At 46.2% G+C, this 21916-nt stretch overlaps 1 protein-coding gene across 2 annotated transcripts in view; it reads left to right on the plus strand.

Annotated features, from left to right (window-relative positions):
- SRGAP3 (SLIT-ROBO Rho GTPase activating protein 3) overlaps nucleotides 1-21916 on the plus strand; it is a 263789-nt gene that overhangs the window by 23498 nt on the left and 218375 nt on the right. The gene's annotated exons all lie outside the window — the stretch shown is intronic.

Raw genomic sequence — 21916 nt, forward strand, 5'->3', positions numbered from 1 at the left:
AGGGCTTCTTCAAAGAATCTGGGAAACTAACAAAGATGTGTACCTGTGAACAGATGCCCACCTCATTACAACATGTAGGTGGGCTGAAATTTAATAAGGAAAAAAGTATGAAGTCTTGCCCTCATGTCTAAAAACCCAGCTGGCCAAGTACAGACGAGGGAGAGATGTGCTTAGCAGCAGTGCTTGTGAAAAAGACTTAAGGTTCCCCTTGACAATAAGTGTGATGTGAGTCACAGGGAGGCAGCTGCCAAAAACCTGATCTGACTTTGGGCTGAGTTTATAGAAGCCTGGCGTCTGGGAGACCTTTCTAACAATTAGGCCCGTCTTGAAGGGCCAGGCAGACAGGCTCAGGAAGCCTTGATCTCCCTAGAATAGGAGGTGTTTGAGGCTGAAGTGATATGGCCCTTGGAAAAGAGGGTCAGAGTGGGGATTTAGGCAGCAGAATATTTGTTCAAGGTGACATAAGGTTTCTGCCTGCCAATCTTGTGATTCTGCTTTCTGCAGCCCACTGGAAGAAGATGATTTCCATGATAAAAGTAAAAGTCTTCCTTCCTGATAGAGGAGAGCAGACTTGCTGAAGAGGCTGATTGGATGCAGCCATTTTGATCTGACTCTGTCAAAACAGAAGCGTGGACTTCCGGTTCTTACCACATTATTTGGATGCAGATGTCACTGGGCCTTCTTTATCCCTGAACCTCATCTCACCTGGAACCCCACCGCTGGCCCCCTGAATCATATCTCAGAGACGGAGGGGGTGGGTGAGCGGGGAAGGATCTGTTTTGCACATTACTGGTAATTTGTTTAAGCTGGACTTTTATGCAGAGCTTGCAAACTGACGGCGTACAGGCCAACTCCAGTCCTCAGATGTGTTTGATTTGGCCTGTACTGTGTCTTTGAAAAATGCGACGTAGATGCCAACATGTAAAAATGAGGAGATTTCACATAAAATCTGGATTTCCAGCACCTTTAAAAAAAAAATTTGGAAGGTCTGGCGACCTGGGGCAGCGGCAGCTGGAGCTGAGCACCCGTAACCCTCCTTGGATAGGACTGGAGCTCACTTGGCCACTGTCATCTCCCTAACCTGCCCTGCTTTGCTAGTTCACCTGCTGTCCCTGGTCCCCATACGTATTGGAGGTAACCCCCCCACCCCCCCCACCCCCAGCTGTAGTGGTGGTGTTTGTTTGTTTGTTTTTTTAAAAGCTTCTTTTTTTTTTAAATGTTTTATTTATTTCTAGGAGAGAGAGAGAGAGAGAGAGAGAGAGACAGCGTGAGCAGGGGAGGGTCACAGAGAGAGGGAGTCACAGACTGAAACAGGCTCCAGGCTCTGAGCTGGCAGTCAGCACAGAGCCCGATGCGGGGCTCGAACCCACGAACCAGGAGATCATGACCTAAGTGAAAGTCGGACGCTTAACCGACTAAGCCACCCATGCACCCCTTGTTTGTTTGTTTGTTTTTAAAACAAGAATGTCACTGAACTTTGTTTTCATTATACAAAAGTCACTGATTAGTTTTCTGCAACCTTGGAGGGAATATTGTGTTTGGGATGGGCCTGACTTCGAATATAGCCTTCGTGGCATACCTGGAATGCATTTTCTAGGAGGCGTGTCGGGGGTACTTCAGAGAGAAACAGGCCTCTTCACAGCAGCTGGAGCTCAGGTGAAATCTGTCCTGTATCTCAGGAAGAGACTTGCGATAGGTGTCAGGACTATGTGGACCAGAAGATGGGCACCAAACTGAAATTTTTCTCCCAGAGCTAACGCTGTACGGTGTGTTGTTTCACGATAAGGAGAATAGATTTGTTTGCTTGTTTGTTTGTTTACTTAAGCCCAACTCTATGTTAGATAATGGTTTATTTTCAGGACCACATCAAAATGCCCCGCGCTGTCAGAGACATCTTTAGGATGTAGTTGTGGGCTCTGTTCATTCATCTTCCCGACAGGGGGGCTGGCAGCTGGGGGTCCACGGGGGAGGGGTGGGGTAGAGGTGGGGTGGAGGGAGCAGAGGTAGTTGCTCCTGATGCATACCTGTGGCTCATTTATCACAAGCCCCCAATTCTTGCGTCTCAGGGAACATCCCGGGCTGTTCTTTTGAACCACCCGAAGGCTTCTGTTGGTTTTTCTTACGTTGACCCAAATCTTCATCCTTGTTACTTCACTGTGGCCTGTTCTGGAGCCATGCCGAACAATGGCTACTTCTTCCGCAGCACAAGCCCTGCCAATATTAGCAGATAGTGGTCTCCTCTGTTTTGTGAGCCGGCTGAACAATCCCTGAGGAGAGGGGATGGGGGCAGGGGTGCAGAGAGACCAGGTGGATTTAAGAGAGACCATATTGCCTTCAGGTGGGTCTTGAGCTGGGTGATTGCTGCCCCGCATTTCACACAAAGCACCGTCCTCTCCAAAGGCTCCTTGTGCTGGCCTCTGAACCTCCCAGTGAGTTGCAGCGATCGAGGGGAGACTACAAAGAACTGAATCTTCTAATAAAGCTTTGGTATCTGGTGGTAGAAACCACAAGAACTTTACCAGAAGCAGGGAACCCTCAAGTGCGGTTAGCATAGTGTCGACAAATTGAGGGGAGCGAGGCCCAGCTATTGGCCCAAGACAGAATTTGCTAGATCCTTATGCTGTTTGAGTGTCTCTGCGCTTAGGTTCTCAGACTGAAATTGTCCAGCCTGGGACTTCAAAACCCTGAGGGACACCCTCCGGCACCACTTCCTTGCTGAGTGGGCCCCTCCCTTCATGGGACGTCAGGTTTATCCCTTAGGAAATGCCCTTTCGGTCTGAGTTCTCTCTGGTGTGGACAGAGGGTCTTGTCTGGCTCTTCATGGTACAGCATCTGGTGGCAAGTGTGTGTTTTCACTGTAGTCACTTCAGTGCATCCTGTCACTGAGTCATCCTCTAGGAGTGGCATTTCTCTTTCACCTTTTCTCAATCTCTCTCTCTCACTTTTTTTTATTTAAAAACTGTTTAATGCTTATTTTATTTTTGGGGGGGAGGGGCAGAGAAAGAGGGAGACACAGAATCCAAAGCAGGCTCCGGGCTCTGAGCTGTCAGCACAGAGCCTGATGCGGGGCTTGAACACACGGAACCGTGAGATCATGACCTGAGGCAAAGTTGGACACTTAACCGACTGAACCACCCACTCGCCCCTCTCTCTTTTTAAAAGACCTGCCCTTGCCCTGGGCCTTTCTTCGACAGATAGAAGTGGTGTATATGTGAATTGTGGGAATTCCAGGAAGATATTATCTCTTGGGAATGGCAGGGACTCCCTACAATTACGTGGCATCTGGAAGACGCCGGAGTCTGTGTGGTGGGGTGGGGGAGAGATGGGCAGGCGCCATCTGAACTGCCTGGACTGCAGGTGAGTGGCTGGCGTCTCCACATGTCCATCTTCCTTCCCACTTTCTTCGCTCTGTCCCCTTTCCCACATGCCCCACTTCTTGTTTTGGAAGAGGAAATGGTGACATCCATTTGTAAATGGTGTGACATCTCAGCATAATGTCATTGCTACTTCCTAGTCTGGGGTGCTGGCCATTCCTTACCTTATCTGCTGGCCTTCCTGCCGGTGCTTCTATGGGTCTGAGTCAGAATAGAGAGGTTTGTGTCTGGACGAGTTGTTTATTAATTGGGCTTGGGTGATAGTTATGTGCGAGGGCTCAGGGCAAAGGTCATGTCCGTGTAGTGTGGGGAAGGGTCTACCATCGGAGGGGGGTCAGGTGTTCCTTCTGGAGGAGCACCTGTCCCCTTCGGAACCCCATGGTCTGTGAAATGGCTTTGCGTGAGGAAACCGTGTGTCTGGAGCCCATGTCACTCCCGTGTAGTATGGAGAGCGAATCAAAACTTCCAGAGGAGAAGTGCCTGTCTTCCATCCAGAATCAAGATTAATTGATGTTCTTTAATGGAAACAAATCGAATCTCTCAGCAACCCTTCCCATTAAGCTTATAATCATGTACTTTTCTACCGAGGCACAGGTGAGTTTTTCAGAATCAGCAGGTTCTTGGAAACAGCTGACTCTTGGAGGCCATTTTTGTCTGTCTTCAGAGTCGCTGGTGGGAAATGGAGAGAAAATGCCTCTAAGTTACTGGGCAGGAGGTATAGTTCTCATTTGCCTGTGGTTTGCACGGCCTACTCATATCAGTGTTGCTTTTGATCTTCCTGACAGCCCTATGATGCAGGTAGAGCCAGGGTTATTATTATCTCTTATTTATTTATTAGTATCTATCTTTATTCTCAAATTGACAAAAGCATATAACATACTTTACAGTATAAACTAAGTAAGTGCTATGCATTTTGCTTATAAAGTGACTTAAAGTATTTCAAGCATTATATACTTCAGTTTGTACACAAAGTAAATTTCCAAATAAAGCTTTGGTTAGTAGAACTGATAATGTACTGTCAAATCCATTTTCCAAAGTTGTTCAAGGGAAAAAAGGCTTCATCCACTAATGCAGCGTTTTCTTATATAATCAGAGCTTTTTACTATTTAGTAAGAGTGGAAAATATTACAATAATTGCATTTAATTTCCCAGTCTGGATCAGACTTTTTCTTCTTATTTATATGCGGCCAGAATCCTATGACTTTTGGAAAGCGTAAGTTAGGCCGGGTATTATCTCTATTTTATAGATGAGGAACTCCCCTAGACTTCGGAACACTACTCCCTCAAGATATTTGCTATAGAAAGGGCTCTGTTCAAGTAAGTGTAGGAAGCATTCTAGTATGCTCCCTTAAAGATTCATAGTGTGCCTCCATATACTAAAGGCTCTGATAAGTACTGTAAAACATAACTTATTTAGCCCATTGTTTCTTGAACTCATTAACCCAGGTACTATTTTTTCTTTAGGATACACCTATCGTCATCTTCCAGATGTACAAACTTTTTCTGTAAAGGGACAGATAGTAAACATTTCAGGCTTTGTGGGCCATATGATCTCTACTGTAACTGCTCAGTCTACTGTTCAATGCAAATGCAGCCATCGATAGGAAATGAATGGACATGCCTGGCTCCAAAAAAACTTTATTTACAAAAGTAGGCTGTGGACCAGATTTGACTCATGTAGTTTGTAGGTTGCCGACCCCTGTTCTGGAACAAGCATCCTGCAGTACCTTCTTTGGGAGATGCTGTGTGCAGTGTTCAGGGAGTCCTAGATAGGGACTGAAGTCTTCACCTCCCAGAACAGTTGGCGTGAGTGGCAGTGTCTTGTTGAATGTGGCTCAGAGATTGAATGCCTTGCTTAGGGTATATGACTGTGAAGTGGCCATGACAGAGAGCACTCAGGCTTTAGACTATAAATTTTATTTATTTTTCATTGTTTCTGCTCCTTTGGAGTGAAAGCCTCAGGAAGTGAAGGGGGCAAAATGCCCTGAATGCCTGCTGCGTGGAATTGGAGCACATAGGTACATGTGGGTGTTTGCGTGCAAGTTGGTCTGAGTGTGACCATGGTATTTTTGTTATTAAGCATCAGTGTGGTTGATGGATAAGTTATCCAGTTAGAGGTCTTTGTTTCAAAGCACCTAATGGGAGATGCTGAAGAAATTCACCACTGCTATTTGAATTGAGGTCTGTGGCGATAAATCAGGAATATATTCAATGAATGTACAAGAATTTACAAAACACATAGCTTGTGCCCTTGCTTTAATAACTTTTGGTTGTGGTCAACAGAAACCAGCAGAAGCGAGCGGTAATGAAATAGGGTGTGTTTAAAGATACATGGTGTTCCGTGGAACCCAAGTGGGGAAATGCACTTAGCCTCATGATGGCCAAGAACCAGGCACTGGGTTGTTAGGGAGCCGTGGAGTGTTCTAGATGTCAGCTGGCGTACTTTTCTCTCATTTTCGCTTCTCTTTGCACATCTGCTCCACTCTTCCTGCTCTACTATTTCTTCTCTGGTTATTTCTGATATTTCTTTGTGACAGGTAAACAATGGGTGCTGGCAGCTCCCAAGTTCATGTTTCATTTGGAGATGAACACATGGAAAGACCATCTCTATGGCTCACTCTCTCTTTTCATTTTTTTTTTAAATTCCTCCTTCACTTCATTATTGCTGGGGAAGGGACTCTGATTGGCCCAGCCTAGGTGGTCCCTGAGCCAGTTGGTGTGGCCTGTGATGTGAGGTTAACATCAGAACTGTGTCAGCCCTCCCCTGTCAGTGGGCAGGCGTTTTCCAAAGAAGGCAGTCTATCATAGCCCTGCCCTGGCTGGGCACTGAGCAGGTGCAAGGTGAAGTAGGCTATTTCTATCCACTGACATTTATAGACTAGTTGGAAAGTAAAACAAATACATAGTAGTGATGAGAGTGTCAGATGTGCTAAATTGTTTCATTAAACAGTGAAGAAGGTAATGGTATAAATAAGGGAGTAATTTTGCCGTACAGACACTGAATGCAAAAAGAGAGACAGGAAAGGCCTGTGTGGGCTCACATCACCAGAAAGGGCTTTAGGCAGCAAGATATGTTCTCTGAAGGTGGGTGCGAAGCAAATAATTCTGGCTAGGGAGATGGGCATGGATAACGATATAGAATTATAGGTGTGAATGCAGTCTGGTTCTTTAACAAGAAGATTCCTTAAGAGGAGGGAGGTGGGGGCGCCTGGGTGGCTCAGTCGGTTGAACGTCCGATTTCGGCTCAGGTTCGTGGGTTCGAGCCCCACATTGGGCTCTGTGCTGACAGATCAGAGCCTGGAGCCTGCTTCAGATCCTGTGTCTCCCTGTCTCTCTAGCCCTCCCCTGATCATGCTGTCTCTGTCTCTCTCAGAAATTTAAAAAAAAAAAGAGGAGGGAGGTGGCTTTAGAGAGCAATGGGATGTACGCTCAGGTAGTAGGAAGCATTGCTGGAGACAGTCCACTGTGGTCAGGTTAACTGTAGCACAGGACACGGGAGGGGCCATACCAGGAGGGGCGGGAAGCCAGAGCTCTGCCCACGTCGGAGAGGGGACCCCCGGCTCCACATGGGCTGGCAGGTGCAAGTCTACATAGGTGACAGTGTTGGGTATCTGAGTTGGGGTTACTCTGTAGTACTGGCAACATAGTGCAGGAAGCAGGGCCTGGCCATGGCGTTGGTTAAGTCAGGGACAAGCCCCAGGCGCTGGGTATCAGGGCGGTACTGGTGCTGGAGGGTGGGACAAGGCAAGACTTGAGAGTCGAATGCAGATTGGGGTACAGGACAGAAACCCCAGGAATCTGAAATGGGCCATGAGGCTGCAGCAGGCCTGACCGTGAGAACGGAGTTGCTTTGTCTTTCTGCAAACTATCCCTTTCCCTGGTGGCGGCCTTCCTGTTCTTCCTTCTACCGCTCAGGACCTTGCAGCCTGTGGTTGGCTGGTCATCTGGAGACCCCTTGAGCTCGCACCCCGTTTCGGAACTTCTGCATTGGAACAGAAGCTATAAACACCGCAGACCAAAAGAACGATGGTACCTGGGATGTTAGGACAAGACAGTACGTTCAGTATCAGAAATTCCATCGGTGCCCCTTTGTGGAGGGAACTCTCACTTGGAGACGGGATGAGCAAACAAGATGCCTGCTGTCTAGCAGTGAAGCAGCTTGACCTGGATCTGAGCACTCGTAGAGCAGCAGAAGTGGGGCTGTCCCCTAACACGTGGGCAACGTCTTTAGGGAAGATAAAGCCCCCAGCGAAGGTTCTGTCGGAGAGCCAGTTAGCCTCGGAGGAGGCCTTGTCTTGCTGCGTGTTCGCAGCTCATGAAAGTGGGTGGGAAACAGGTAGGACTTGAACTTGCAGGGTCAGGAGGTGAATTCTTTTTTTTTTTTTTTAAGTTTATTTGTATTGAGAGAGAGAAAGCACGAGCGGGGGAGGGGCAGAGAGCAAGAGAGAGAGAGAGGCAGTAGAGAGAGAGAAAGTGCAGAACTCAACTTGGGGCTCGAACCCGCGAACCATGAGATCATGACCCGAGCTGAAGTTGGTCATTCAACCGACTGAGCCACCCAGGTGCCCCAGGATTTGGTGGGCCAATCCCTCCCTGTGTGAAGTTGATCCCCCCCCCCCCCCCCCGCTGCCTATATAGAGGTCACAGTATCCACAGTGATAGCCCGCGGGCCTGTCTCTGCCACATGGTAAGTGCTCAGTACACAGGTGTTACATCTGAGTCTTCAGTCTTAGTTAGCATCACAGAATTTGCCTGGATGCCCACACTGGACTGGAATTCCTGATGGCCTTGAAGCCTCTGATTGGAATGTCCAGTAGCAAGGGACCGACCACTTCATAAAACAGACTATCCTGTTCTTGGAAACATTTGCTAGAGAGATCTTCCTCGAATAGGACTGCAAGGCACCTCTGTCTTTTGGAACAACTCAGAATAAGTCTAAGCTGCTGACTCATGCATGGTAACATTTCCACTCTCTGAAGACCATTCTTAAGTACTCCTAAGTCAAGGGTGGGGAATAGTTTATATCTAATGTATCATCTGGGCCCCTTCATGGAGAGAGCTCTCGTTTGGAGATGGTATGATCCCCAACTGAGTGCCAACTATGATGGATTGGTAGTGCCTGTTAGAGGGCTGTACTGAGAAGGATTCTGGGACTATGTTCCAAGGTCAATAGGAAAAAATATTCGATCTGCCATGGTGTGGGCAGTGGTGACTTATGTACAAGGTATTTGTTTTCTCTGCTAAGCATTCTTTTTTTTTTTTTAAATGTTTTATTTATTTGTGTGTGAGAGAGATAGCATGAGCAGGGGAAGGTCAGAGAGAGAGGGAGATACAGAGTCTGAAACAAGCTCCAGGCTCTAAGCTGTCAGCACAGAGCCTGACGCGGGACTCAAACCCACAAACCGTGAGATCATGACCTGAGCCGGTCGGACGCTTAACTGACTGAGCCTCCCAGGTGCCCCAAGCATTCTTTTATTTTTTTAAAAATAGTTTATTGTCATGTTGGTTTCCATACAACACCCAGTGCTCATCCCCACAAGTGCCCTCCTCCGTGCCCATCACCCGCCTTCCGCTCTCCCCCATACCCATCAGTTAAGCATTCTGATGCTTAGATTCTTCTATTATGCCCTAGATGACTTGTTCCCTGACCCTCTGGTTTCTTTTTCCTGCCACATTTCAGCTTATCAACATTTTAAAAGCCATCTGGCTGCCATTATCTCCCACCTAATTCATTTCTAGGATGGATTTAACCAATCTGGTTAACAGGGTTGAGGTCTCTCCTAGAGCAGTGTTTTCTGGGAAATCTTCCCAAATAGAGGAGGACCATTTTTGCGTCTGCAGTCCACTGATAAACCTTCCAAATTATTAATATCCCTTTAAATATGGAGACCAGGCTAAGCAGTGTCTTTCAGAAGTACTCTGAACAATATGGAGGCCGGCGTGACTAATAATACATCCCTTGATCCTGTTAATGCAGCTTAGAGGTTGCATTCGCTTTCTCCCTGTGTTTGTAAAGCTGAAGCTCAGACACTCTGCTCTTGACTCGGAGGTTGGCGGGGAGGAGAGGGAGGAGGGGGGGAGGGGAGTGGGGGGGAGGGCAGGAGAGCCGGACGCAGCCAGGACATCTCCTTCTGTCCCTACTCTGCCAGCCCCTTGTGCTCTCGTTCTGTCCCACGTGGGTCGTGACCACTGGCACACGGCTCACTGAGGGAGGAAGAGCTTCCACCGGGCTGGGGGGCTGCCTCGCTGCCTTTTTTCTGCCATCGCAGCTCTCTGTCTTACGCTCCCCCCCACCCGTCTCCTTCGTGCCTCTGTGACTCTCTTGGTGGTTTGGCTTCAACAAGGCTGTGGGGCCTGCAGCCAGCGCAGTGAGGTCCAAAGGCCCCAGGCCTCCTTCTGTCATGATGAGGGTATCTGCTCTAAAGGTCCCCAGACCACTGTCAGTCTGTGGGGTGTCTGCTGGGCTGCAGTAACGTGAAAAAAATAAGGACAATGCAGGGATTTTCCCTTAAAGCTAACTCTATGTGATTAAAGACCTGCTGTATATTCTAAATGTTATTCTTCCTTTCCAGTGTGTGTGTGTGTGTGTGTGTGTGTGTGTGAGAGAGAGAGAGAGAGAGAGACAGAGAGAGAGACAGAGAGAGAGAGAATGAGAGACAGAGAGAGAGAGAGAGAGAGAGATTATACTGTCCTAAACAATTGGGGTAGCTTTTCACCCTAATACCTTTTGTTATATTTGCCACCGTTTGTAGACACCCCCTCCTATATTTTTGGATGGTGGAGGTAGATTTTACTGGACTATGAAATCTAGTCTGAAAACTGCAGCCTTGTGCAAGGTGAGGCCCATCAGGCCTCAATATGCTTCCTAGGATTGCAGAGGGAGGGGTTGGTGTAGAAGATGCAATCTGGTGTTCCAGTGAGGCCACTGAGGCACAAGATTGGGGCACTGGGTCACTTTTACTAGTAGTTTAAATTTCCCACAGCTCAGTTTATTGTCAAAGCAGCACGTCTGGGATTATGGATTTGGGAGATTCTGTTAATGAGTGCCTGCCCTGCCAATTTTTAGCATGGCTCTGGCAAGTGGCTTAGCTCCTCAGTGTCTCTGTTTCTTTGTTTAATCAGAACGGTGGTGTCCTTTCCCTAGGGCTGTTGTGAGAATGAGTTTGCAACGTTGTTTAGCTGCAAGGAGCTATCAGATGCTGTCCTTTATTGTAGTTATTTCTGACAACATTCAGCGAGCGCTTCTCAGGGCTTCTAGTCTGAGGACATTCGGGGATGAAGGGTGGTAGAGGACTCAGGGAAGCGATCAGAGAGATGAGTGGGCGGTTCCACAGGGCATTTGGGGGCAGGTGAGTCTTCTTTGAGTGGACTGTCCCGTGCATTGTAGACGTTTAGCATCCCTGGCCCCTGCCCAGTAAATGCAGGTATCGCTCCCTAGTTTTAGTGGCTTACTTCTACCAAGTTTCGCATTCCCCTTGGGCTGGTTCTGCTTTAGGGGAGAGCCCCTGGCTGGGTGCTCTGGAGTGGTCCCAGGCAGGTAAGTAGATGCAATGTGGAAAAGAGGGGCCTTTGGAGAATGGCCCAGTGGGCTGATACTGTTAATGCTTGGTATTCTAGTTTTCTGGGTGTTGAACAGAGAAGGAGCCTGGTGTCACAAAGGGAGCACAACACAGGGAGGCAGGGTCTACATTCAGGCTCCAACATCACTCCTGCCTAGTTGGGGGACCTTGAGAAAGCCTCTTCCCTTTTCTGGGTCTCATCTGTAGAATGGGCTTTATGGCTCCAGGCTCTGAAGGGAAATGGCTTCGATTTGAGTGAAACCAGAGGAAGCACTTGCTACCTGTCATGCTCCGAAGAGGGAGGAGTAGCCTGACTGCTTACCTCTGTCTGGATTGGGAAAGATGAAATCTGATGGGGAGGCTGGGCCTGGAAGAACTGACCTACCGAAGCGGCTGCCTAGACCAGTTCTCTTTTTAAAAACTATTTGTTTAAATTTAGTTCATTTTTTTGAATACATAATACAGACACACATAAAGCAGTCTAAATATAATGGTAAATGCTCCCTCACGTCCACCCAGCTCCCCTGCCCCAAAGGCCACTTCAGTTTACCCTCTTCACTCTCAGTTTCTGTGACCCGAGACGGAGAAGATACTTTTAAACATGCCGTGGTTGTTATGCCTTTAACTTTCTGGTCTGAAGGATGAGAAATTTGATCCTCCTGTAGCATGTGGTTAGTTTCCTACAATGAATTTCCCCCATTAGTCATAGTTTCTTTTTGCCGCTCTTGAGTAGAGGTACAGCCCTGTACATCTCTCTCCACTCCCCCGCCCCTCCCAAGTGCCCTGTCCTTCATCTGAATCAGGGACTTCCACAAACACAGATCAAACTCGAGACAGGACATCTGGGTGCCTTGCATCTTCTCCGTCCGTGGATTTCAGAGGGGGCTCATTTTACGTAATTGTCTATTTTGATGGTTTCCAAAACGGTTCCAAAGCCTTATATTCTTTTTTGTCTTGGAGCTTAACCCAATCCTGCAAGTAACTGCTTTGTTTCTCCTTTGGTGTTGTGAAGTTTATGCCCAGTGAGTGGGAAGCTCTGTTGGATGTTCACTGCAGAAGAGAAGAACCCCAGGCTAGAAGGGGAAGACCTGGGTTTGAGTGCAAAATAGGCATCTTTCTTGCTGTGTGATCTTTGGCAAACTGCTTGGCCTCTCTGAACCTATTTCCTCATCTGTAAAATAAGGATTGTGCTCCCTGCCCTTTACAGCTATTTTTAAGGTTATGTAGGGTAATGAATGTGAGCATACTTTGCAAATTGTTAAGAGCCTTACAATTAAAATTATTGTAATTCTTTAAACAAGTATTTATTAAGCTTCTGTTGTGTTCTTGATATTAGAGACAGTGTGGGAAATGAGCTTATATTCTGCTGTGTGTGTTGGTGGGTAGTGTAGGGGCATAAGGAAAAGCAGGGAGACTGGCAATAAAAAGGTTGATAATCAGACAGATTCAGATAATGGTGATTATTACAAAGAAAATAAAATAGCAATGGAATAGAGATGGGGTGAGGGGGACTGGAGTTCTTGATAAAAGAGTGGGAAAAGCCCAAGTTGACATCTAAATGGTATGTGAAAAGCTGGGAAGCTGGGCCCAGGCTAGGAAGCAGCATGTGCAAAGGCCCTGAGGCAGGAACGAAAGCTTTGGAGAATTAAATAAGAAAAAAGAAAAGGGGGGAATGAACTGTAAGAAAGTGGATATAGCAGGAACAAAGTGAGCATGATAGAGAATGTCCCAAGAAGTGGTGAAGAGGTTGGCCAGAATAGGGTCACAGAGGGCCTTGTGAACCATGTTAAGAACTTGTATTTTATTCCATGTGCTGGTAGAGATTTTAAGCAGGGAGATAACATGATCAATTTTCTTCTTTCAAAAGACTCTTCCTCCTGGAACTTGGAGAATAGATTGTTGGTAGGCAAGGAGAGGCAGTGAGGTGAGTTAGGGGCTCCTGCAGCAGCCTAGGCAAGAGATGATGCCGGCAGATCAGAAAAAGCACAGCTAACATCATCCTTGAGGCTTGTGTACCGGGTGTGAGGCTGTGAAGCTCATGGAACAGTTTTCATATGAAAAGGACAGTCTCCTGGTATAAGGTAGCAAGTTCCCTCTCTTCCTTTTGCCCATCTGCTTTGCTCTCTCTTAGGAGTATGGAGGGAGTTGTGTACCAGGTGTACATTAATGAGCAGACAGACAGGCTTCCTGCCCTCATGAAGCTTATAGTCTACTAGAATTCACTCCATCTTCCTTTCTTTGTAACAGCTGGAGAGCTTCCTTTTGGGGAAGGCTGGGCTGGTCTCAGCTCCTCCCTGTAGCTCTGGGTCATGAGATGCTGGCGCCTGATTTGGAAGTACCTCCTGGAGTTGGGCAACAATGACCACAGTGCACATGCATCTCAGTCCAGATTTCAGGGCAATGGGACCAGCGTGGCTGCACACTGGTATTCGTACAGCTCCTTCATTCACCTCCGATTAGGAGAAGCAAGAAAAAAAAAAAAAAGCGGCACTCTGGTTTCCATTGGAAAAGGGAAAGATTTGTCCTTGAGACTCAGAGTCTTCATAGAAGCTATACCTAAAACATGTACACTATTCTGTATGTCTGTTACACTTCAGTCAATAGTAAAATTGATTGAGCTGCTGGGTCTGAGCTTAGAGAAACGAAGGCAGGGAGGTGGGTCAGGTGTATAGTGAGGACTTCCTGGTGTCTCTGTATCTTGATGGGGTCCTCAGGCCCTTGACTTCATTCTTCAGCTTTTTTTTTTTTTTAGGTTTATTTATTTTTCAGGTGGGGGAGGGGCAGAGAGAGAGGGAAAGAGAGAATCCCAAGCAGGTCTCCCAGTGCTGTTGAGTGAGGAGCCCAGTGCGGGGCTGGATCTCGCAAACCCTGAGATCATGACCTGAGCTGAAGTCAAGAGTCGGACGCTTAACTGACTGGGCCACCCAAGTGCCCTTGATTCTTCAGCTTAATGAATAATCAGTTTATTTTTATCAGACTTTGAGAAATCCTCCCTCCTCCCCTTTTTTTTTTTTTTTTTTTTTTTTGCCAGCCAAACTGAAAAGAAATTGCTTTATAAGCCAAGGTGTCCATAGATAGGTTAACACTGAGGGATGTACTTCTCCAGGGCCTTCGTTTCTCCGGCTTTAAGGTGGCTGGCTGGGAAACAGAATTAGTCATTGTTTGGGGAGCTTGGAATGAGAGAAAGGCAGAGATGGGTGGTTTTCAGATTTTTTTTCCAGGCTGCGGTGGAGCCAGGAGAATGAGAGATTCCATACATCTTGTGACCAGATGTGGCATTTGTAACTGGGACTCAGCAGTATCAACGAAACCAAGTCAATTTAAAACAACACTGCTTTACTTATTAATCTTAATTTTTACATTGTATTTTTTTAGATTATAAAAGCCATGCTCACTTCCCCCTAATGTTTTACTAGGAAAATGTTCAAACGTATAGCAAAAATACCTAATTAAAAAAATCATATATATATATGAAGTGCACCATAAAGAAAGTAAAAGGTTCTTATAATCCTGCTTCCTGGAGAGAATAGTACTGTTACCTGTTTCCTATAGATTCCTCCAGAATTATTTTCTGTGTGTTACTAACATATATGATGATTGCCTTAAGAATCATATAATATTATTCATACTATTTCATCTCTTTAAAAAAATTTAACAGTTTTTCTTGGGCATCCTTGCATGTGAGAATTTATTGACTTATCTCATTCTTTTTCTTTTTAATGTTTACTTATTTTTGAGAGATGAGCCAGGGAGGAGCAGAGAGGGAGGGTGGTGGAGAGAGAGAATCCCAAGCAGGCTCCACGCTTAGCACAAAGCCTGACACAGGGCTCGATCTCACGAACCTCGAGATCATGCCCTGAGCCCAGATCAGGAGTTGGGTGCTTAATGGACTGAGCCACCCAGATGCTTCTGTCTCATTCTTTTTGTAAAAAATAGTTTTACTGAGGTATAAATTATGCACCATAAAACTCACCTGTTTTAATTCATTGACTTTTTAATAAATTTTCAGAATTGTGCAACTAACACTGTAATTCAATTTTAGAACATTTCTTTCACCCCCTAAAATATTCCTTGTGCCCATTTGCAGTCACTCCCTGTCCTCATCTCTGTCACCAGGCAACCACTAATCTATTTTCTGTCTCTATAGATTTGCCTTTTATGGGCTTGCATATAAACAGAATAAAAAGTATGTATTTTTCTGTGTCTAGCTCCTCTTTAACAAACAAAACTGACTTTCATTCATGTGACAGACCCTTGTTCTTTTTGAACAGTATTGCATTTCAGGATATTCTACATTTTGTTTATCTACCAGTTGGTGGATATTTGGGTTGTTTCCAGTTTTTGGCTAGTATGAATAATCCTGCTACAAGACATTCATGCACAAATCTCTGCAAGGATGTAGGTTTCATTCTTTTTGAGTGTTTCTATAAATTTCCATTTTATGGGTGTACAACAGTGTGTTCAGCCGAACCTCACTGGTGACCATTTACATGTGTGTTGTTTTTGTTTGAACAAATAGTGCTGTGTTGAACATCCTTTTTTTTTTTTTAAGATTTTATTATTTTAATGTTTTATTTTATTTATTTATTTTTTGAGAGAGAGATAGAGACAGCGTGAGCAGGGGAGGGTCAGAGAGAGAGGGAGACACAGAATCTGAAGACACGCTTCAGGCTCTGAGCTAGCTGTCAGCACAGAGCCCGACGTGGGGCTTGAACCCCTGAACTGTGAGATCATGACCTGAGCCGAAGTCGGACACTTAACCGACTGAGCCACCTAGGCGCCTCAAGATTTTATTATTTTTAAAAGTAATCTCTACACCCAGCGTGGGGCTCGAACTCACGACCCCAAGATCAAGAGCTGCATGCTCTTCTGACTGAGCCAGCCAGGCGCCCCTGTATTGAACATCCTTGTACATGTATCTTTATGTATGTGTGCATGTTTTGGGAAGATATATATTTGGAAGAGGAGGTTCCAGGTCAACAGATGTAAACATCTGAAATTTCCATAGCTAGTATCAAATTGTCCTCCAGGAGAAGTTGCACCAACTTCTGTCTCCTGCCCCTGGCAGCAGGTGAGAGTGACTCTTTTCCCTTGTACTAGTCAGTGCAGGCAGGAATGAACGCTTTTCGTTTTTCTAATCTCACAAATGAAAAATGTCTTCTTGTCATTTTAATTGATATTTCTTTTATTATTAGAGCAGTTTGTCCATTGAGTTTTTTTTTATCTTTCCTATAACTTTGAAAGAACTCTGTCTTTTAGGAAATTGGCCTTTTGCTTATAAAATCTACTGCAAGTTTTTCATTCCTCAGCTTACCCTCTTTTTTTTTTCCTAGAAAATCTGTTCATGATAGTTGTGCTACACACAGCTGTTTTACATTTTTAAGTAATCATATCTGGGAGGGGTAAAAAAAAATCTGTGAACCGTTTACAAGTATCACTTAGATATTTATAATATCCCCATAAGGAGGTGAGGAAGGTAAAATATTGATGGAGGAGAAAGCTGAGGAATGTTGTGTACGCTTCATCTACCAAATATCTGGATGGTTAAGATTTTTTTTCAGTGCTTTATGTAGTTGTTTTGTGTCCTGTAAGCACAGACTCCACATATTAGTACAAAGTCTGAGAACTAAATTTGGATACTTTTTGTTTCCCAGACCCTTGTTAGTAATAATTATGACAGCTGATGTGAATTGAATGCATACTATATGCCATTGGTTGCCACTAATCCATGCAGTCACTCTGTGAGATAGGTGGTTGTTTCCCCATCGAAAAAGACACAGGGATCTTTGGGTAACTGGCTCAAAGTCATACAGCTAGCAGGTGCTGGGGCCGAGATTCAGACTCAGGGTCACCTGACTCCGGAAATTGTGCTTATTAACAAGGACCCCTTTCATTGTCCCTGGCCCAAAGCAGTCGATGAGTTGACTTAGCCTGAGCTATCCTGTAGGCTAACCTGGATAGGTCTGGGGATATTGAAGGCCTGGAAAGGATATGGTCAAAATCCATAAAAGCCTTGGGGGAGGTTTGAGGGTGGGCATACATTTGCTGATTTATTAGTTACTCAGGAAAGCTAGGGTGCCAAGGGCAACTGTGAGATGAGGGCACAAAGATGAATGGAGGCTGCTCTCAGGGGACTCGCTGTCTGGTTAGGGAAAGGGATCTGGTCAGAGATTCCTTGAACTAAAGTAGAGGCGTGACTCAAGAGGTTCAGATAAAGAGCTGGGAGGCAGAGCAGAAGGAGCACAGACTTCACAGTGATATCGTCTTGGCCTTGAATTAATGTCCTGAGGTAATGACAACACTAACTTGTTGAGCACTTACCACGTACGTTGCACGGTTTGGCAGACAAGGTCCTCTTCAGGACTGAAGGACTTATCCTTAGGTCTGATGGCTGACAGCCCTCAGCTGTTGAGCCCGTTGGAGAACTGCCTCTGCTGAGGAGAGCTGCGCAACCCAAAATTACACCCCTCCCCACCTCCCCCAAACTTGGGTCAACTATGAAAGGCCCTTGGAGTGCCTCCATGGGGCTGTTGTGGCCTGACTTCTTACTGTGCCCAGTCCCTTCTCCGTCCTTCCACAGGGTTTGAAACAAAGAGCACAGCCTAAAAAACTTTCTGTGTGATGATCTCCATCTTGGAGTTTGCTTCCCAGCCTCCCCCGTCCCCCCATGGCGCATCGGTGATCTGTTTTCACACAGTCAGAGCCCTGAGCTGGGATTACTTGCTCCAATTCACAGGTGAAGTCACTGAGATTTAATGAGGGGGGGTTGAATGGTTTGCCCAGTGGCATTACATGGCAGATCTTGGGTTCAAACCAAGTCCAGTTATGGCCAAAGCACAATCTTTCTATATTGCCACCTTGTAGGTGTGGGGCTTTAGGGACTGGAAACCATGGGGTTATAAAATTGGATTGCTGAAAGGAAACTCAACGCTGCTTTGGTTAGACCTTCTGTTCTTTAATCTCTGGACCTGAGGTTTTCACATGCAGCCCGGAAGGTCTCATGTCCTGGGAATGCCTTTCCTCACTGGTGAGCCAGGGTGGTTGGTCACCCTGTGTGAGGACTGACTGGAGCACTCTGTGAGTCCATCCATCCAGTCATCCATTCATTCAGCAAATATCCTTGAGCATCTGCTGTGTTCCAGGTATCGCTTTAGGTACAGCAGTAAACACAGCAAACTCCCTGCCTTGGAGTTGCCTTGTAGCAGGGGAGGCAGAGAGCAATGAAGTAGACAGAAAGGTGCATACTGTAATGTCAAGTAATGGTAGGTGCTCTGAAGGAAGATGAAGAGAAGAGGGGGATGGAGGGTGTGGAGCCGAGGGCACGAAAGTGTTCTATTTTAGAGACAGGGAACAAAGAAGCCTTCTGGGATGGGGGGACCTCTGGCTAAAGACCTGAATGAGGGGAGGAGCTGGCTACACGGATGTCGGTGGAAATGCATTCCAGGAAGGAGGAATGGCACATGCCAAGGCCCCGGGCATCGGCAGGTTTAAGAAGGATGGAGAAGGCAGGTGGGAGGAGCATGCTGAGCCAAGGAGGAGAAGAGATTGGAGAGGCATCAAGGGACCGTAATCCGGCAGGGGCTGGGGGTCGGGAACAAAGGTCTTGGGTTTTATTGCAAGTTGGTTTGGAGAAGGTGAGTGGTACCATGAAGCCTATGTTTCAAAGAAGGTTTCATAGCTTTTATGCCGAGAATAGTTTGTAACAGGTGTCATTTCCATTTCCTTCATGGATTATTTCTATTTCTATTTGAGGACAGAGAGGTTTTATGAAGGGCATCATATTTAAGAGCACAGGCTCAGGAATCAGTCTCCCTGAGTTCCAGTCCTGGTTCTGACCCTCATCGTCCCTGGGACCTTGAACTATCTGCTTAATATGTTTACACCTCGGCTTCCCCATCATTAAAATGGAGGTAATAACACCTGCTCTATGAGAGTGGGCTTATTGTGAGGTTGAAATGTGGCCATGCTCATAGAGTTTAATATAGTACCTGTTTTTCCTTCATAGCTGATTTTTTTTATTGTGATAAAATGTAACTTAAAATTGGGAGTGCCTGGGTGGCTCAGTCGGTTGAGCATCTGACCATTTTGGCTCAGGTCATGATCCCATGGTTTGTGAGTTCACGCCCTGCATCAGGCTCTGTGCCATCAGCACAGAGCCTGCTTGGACTTCTCTCTTTCCCTCTCTCTCTGCCCTTCCCCTCCCTCTCTCCATCTTTCTCTCTCAAAAATAAATAAGTAGACTTAAAGAATATAACATAGGGGCCCTTGGGTGGCTCAGTCGGTTAAGCATCCAACTTTGGCTCAGGTCATGATCTGGCGGTTGGTGAGTTTAAGACTGGCATCTGGCTCTGTGCTGACAGCTGGGAGCCTGGACCCTGCTTCTTTCACCCTCTCTGTCTGCCCCTTCCCCCGCCCCATCTTTCTCTCTCAAAAATAAATAAACTTAAAAAAAAAATAAAGTTGACCATTTTACCTATTTTTAAGTGTATGGGGCAGTGGCATTAAGCACATTCACATTGTTGTGAAGTCATCACCACCATCCATACCCAGAACTTTTTTCATCTTCCCAAACTGAAACTCTGTTCCCATTAAACATGAACTCCCCGCTCCTTCCCTCAGGCCCTGGCACCCACATCCTACTTCCGTCTCTGTGAGTCTGACTGTTCTAGGGGCCTCATATAAGTGGAATTATACAGTGTTTGTCTTTTTGTGACCGACTTATTTCACTTAGCATAATGTTCTCAAGTTTCCTCCGTGTTGTAGCCTGTGTCAGAATTTCCTTCCTTTTTAAGGCTGAATAATATTCCATTATATGCACATAGCACATGTTTATCCATTCATTCACTGATGGACATTTGGGTTGCTTCCGCCTCTGGCTATAGTGAATCATGTACTTGTGTTCTGTAAGCACTGGACTTATCTTTGCTGTAATTTTGATCCTGATGTAAATGGTGGGAATGGTAGGTGCTCAGGATCAGGAGACAGGAGATAGAAGTTCTAGATTTGCATGAGGCCAACTCATTTATTCAGGCTGAGCCTCAACTCTCTCATCTGTGAAATGGTGACACTAATGCCTACTTCAGGGGGTTTGTTATGAAAGTTCAAACTAAATAGCTTGCAAAGTTTATTTAAAAAAATTTTTATTAAACATTTTAAAAAATATTTATTTATTTGGGGGTGGGGGCGCCGAGAGAAAGGGAGAGAATCCAAAGCAGGCTCCAGGCTCCTAGCTGTCAGTACAGAGCCCCATGAGGGGTTGAACTCACCAACCGGTGAGATCATGACCTGCTCAACTGACTGAGCCACCCAGGTGCCCCTATTTTGTAGCGTTTAGAGCTACGCTGGCTAATATGGTAGCCACCAGCCTACTGACCATTTAAAATGTGGTTAGTCTGAAATTAGGGCATGTGGTGCATGTAAGATAAACACATTTTGAAAACAGTACAGAATAAAGAGAACGTGAAATACTTAGTAATAATTTTTTATATTGGTTACTTGAAGTAATAATGTTTTGGATATATGGTTAAATAAAATATATTATTAAAACTAATCTCACGTCCTTTCATTATTAACGTGGCTACTAGAAAATTTAAAAAGAGCGTGTGGCTTGCTTCATATTTTGTTTGGGCACTTCTGGTTTAGAGTTGAGGCATAGTTTCAGAGCACACTGGGGCAATTTTCTGGGTGTTCCTCCCCAAGCTTAGTTAGGGTCAGAAAGGAGCTTCTCTCCCAGAGCTCCAGGCGGACAAATGATTTACATCACTAAGGTGCTGCAGTCTAAATGGTGATCAATGTTTATGGCCCATGGAAGCTTAAACAAGCCGAGAGAATAGGCTCAGCGTTGCTGCAAATAACGTCCAGCCATTAACGTGCAGCCTCCCGGCTCCGTCTACAAAGGGAGGTTTCAGCGTGGCCACTCTGCTGGGAATTGTGATTTAGCTCCGTGTTCCCCAGTGACAATAGATTTCTTCATTTCAAAGCCTAACTCCTACGGAGGCCGGGGCTGGGGGGTGGGGAGGGCCGGCGATTTCCCAGCTCAGGCCTCTGTGTATTGCTAATTGTATTATCACAGTTTCTTTAGGGAAAAACCACGCATTCATTTAGGACTTAAAAAAAAAAAAAAAAAAAAGGACCTTAGGGAGAGTTAAGATCCGTTTGGTACCGTGTTTGGGTGAAAAAAAAATTGTTCCCCTATGGGGCAGAAGAGAAAAGAATTTCTATTTTGCAGCTGGAAGAGAGCTTTTGTGTGCTTACCCCTCCCTCCTCCCTCATTTTATCTCTCAACCGATAGGATATTCAGGGAGCTGAGGCAGCGAACGTTCCACAGAAACAGATAAGTTGGGAGCCCAAGCCGGCGGAGGCAGGGGTGCATCCAGCCCAGCTCCGGCGGGAGGGCGCAGTGGGGCTGTGGGGGGCGTGGCTCCTCTCCGCTCCCAGCTCGACGGATTCTCTGCTGGGTCAGCCCTAGTGCTGCCTCCCCACTTCCCCGAGGCCCACGCGCCCCCAGGCTTCCGTTAATGTACCTTTTCCGCAGATCCTCTGCCTTCTCCACTTCTCCTGAGTGGGACACACAAGGCCCTGCTCCCTAGGAGTTTTGTCACAAGCGGCTCTTATGCCTTGGGGTCTAAATAGTTTCCAAGAGGAGTCCAGATGCTTCATGGCTTCTTGCATTCAGTTAGGGTGGTGGTCTCCCAATGGGGGGAAGTCACAGATCCCATGAGTGGGCTGGGCTTGGTGGAGACAAGGCCTTCCTAGAGATGTCAAGCTCTATGTGAGGTCTGCCCTCTTGTTTTGGTTGGGGAGGCTCAGATGGAAGGGACGTAAGCCGGCTGACAGTCGGACCTGGCTGCGCCAGGGTGCAAGCCACTTTGGCACACCTCGGTCTTTGGGTTTCGGCTGTAGAATGAGACAACGGTTCCAGCCGTGCAAAGTTGTTATGAGAACCAAATGAGACCATGGTTATGAAAACAGTTTGCACATTTT

The sequence above is a fragment of the Hyaena hyaena genome, unplaced genomic scaffold (assembly GCF_003009895.1).
Source record: "Hyaena hyaena isolate Hyena2069 unplaced genomic scaffold, ASM300989v1 scaffold_56, whole genome shotgun sequence".
Lineage (NCBI taxonomy): Eukaryota > Metazoa > Chordata > Mammalia > Carnivora > Hyaenidae > Hyaena > Hyaena hyaena.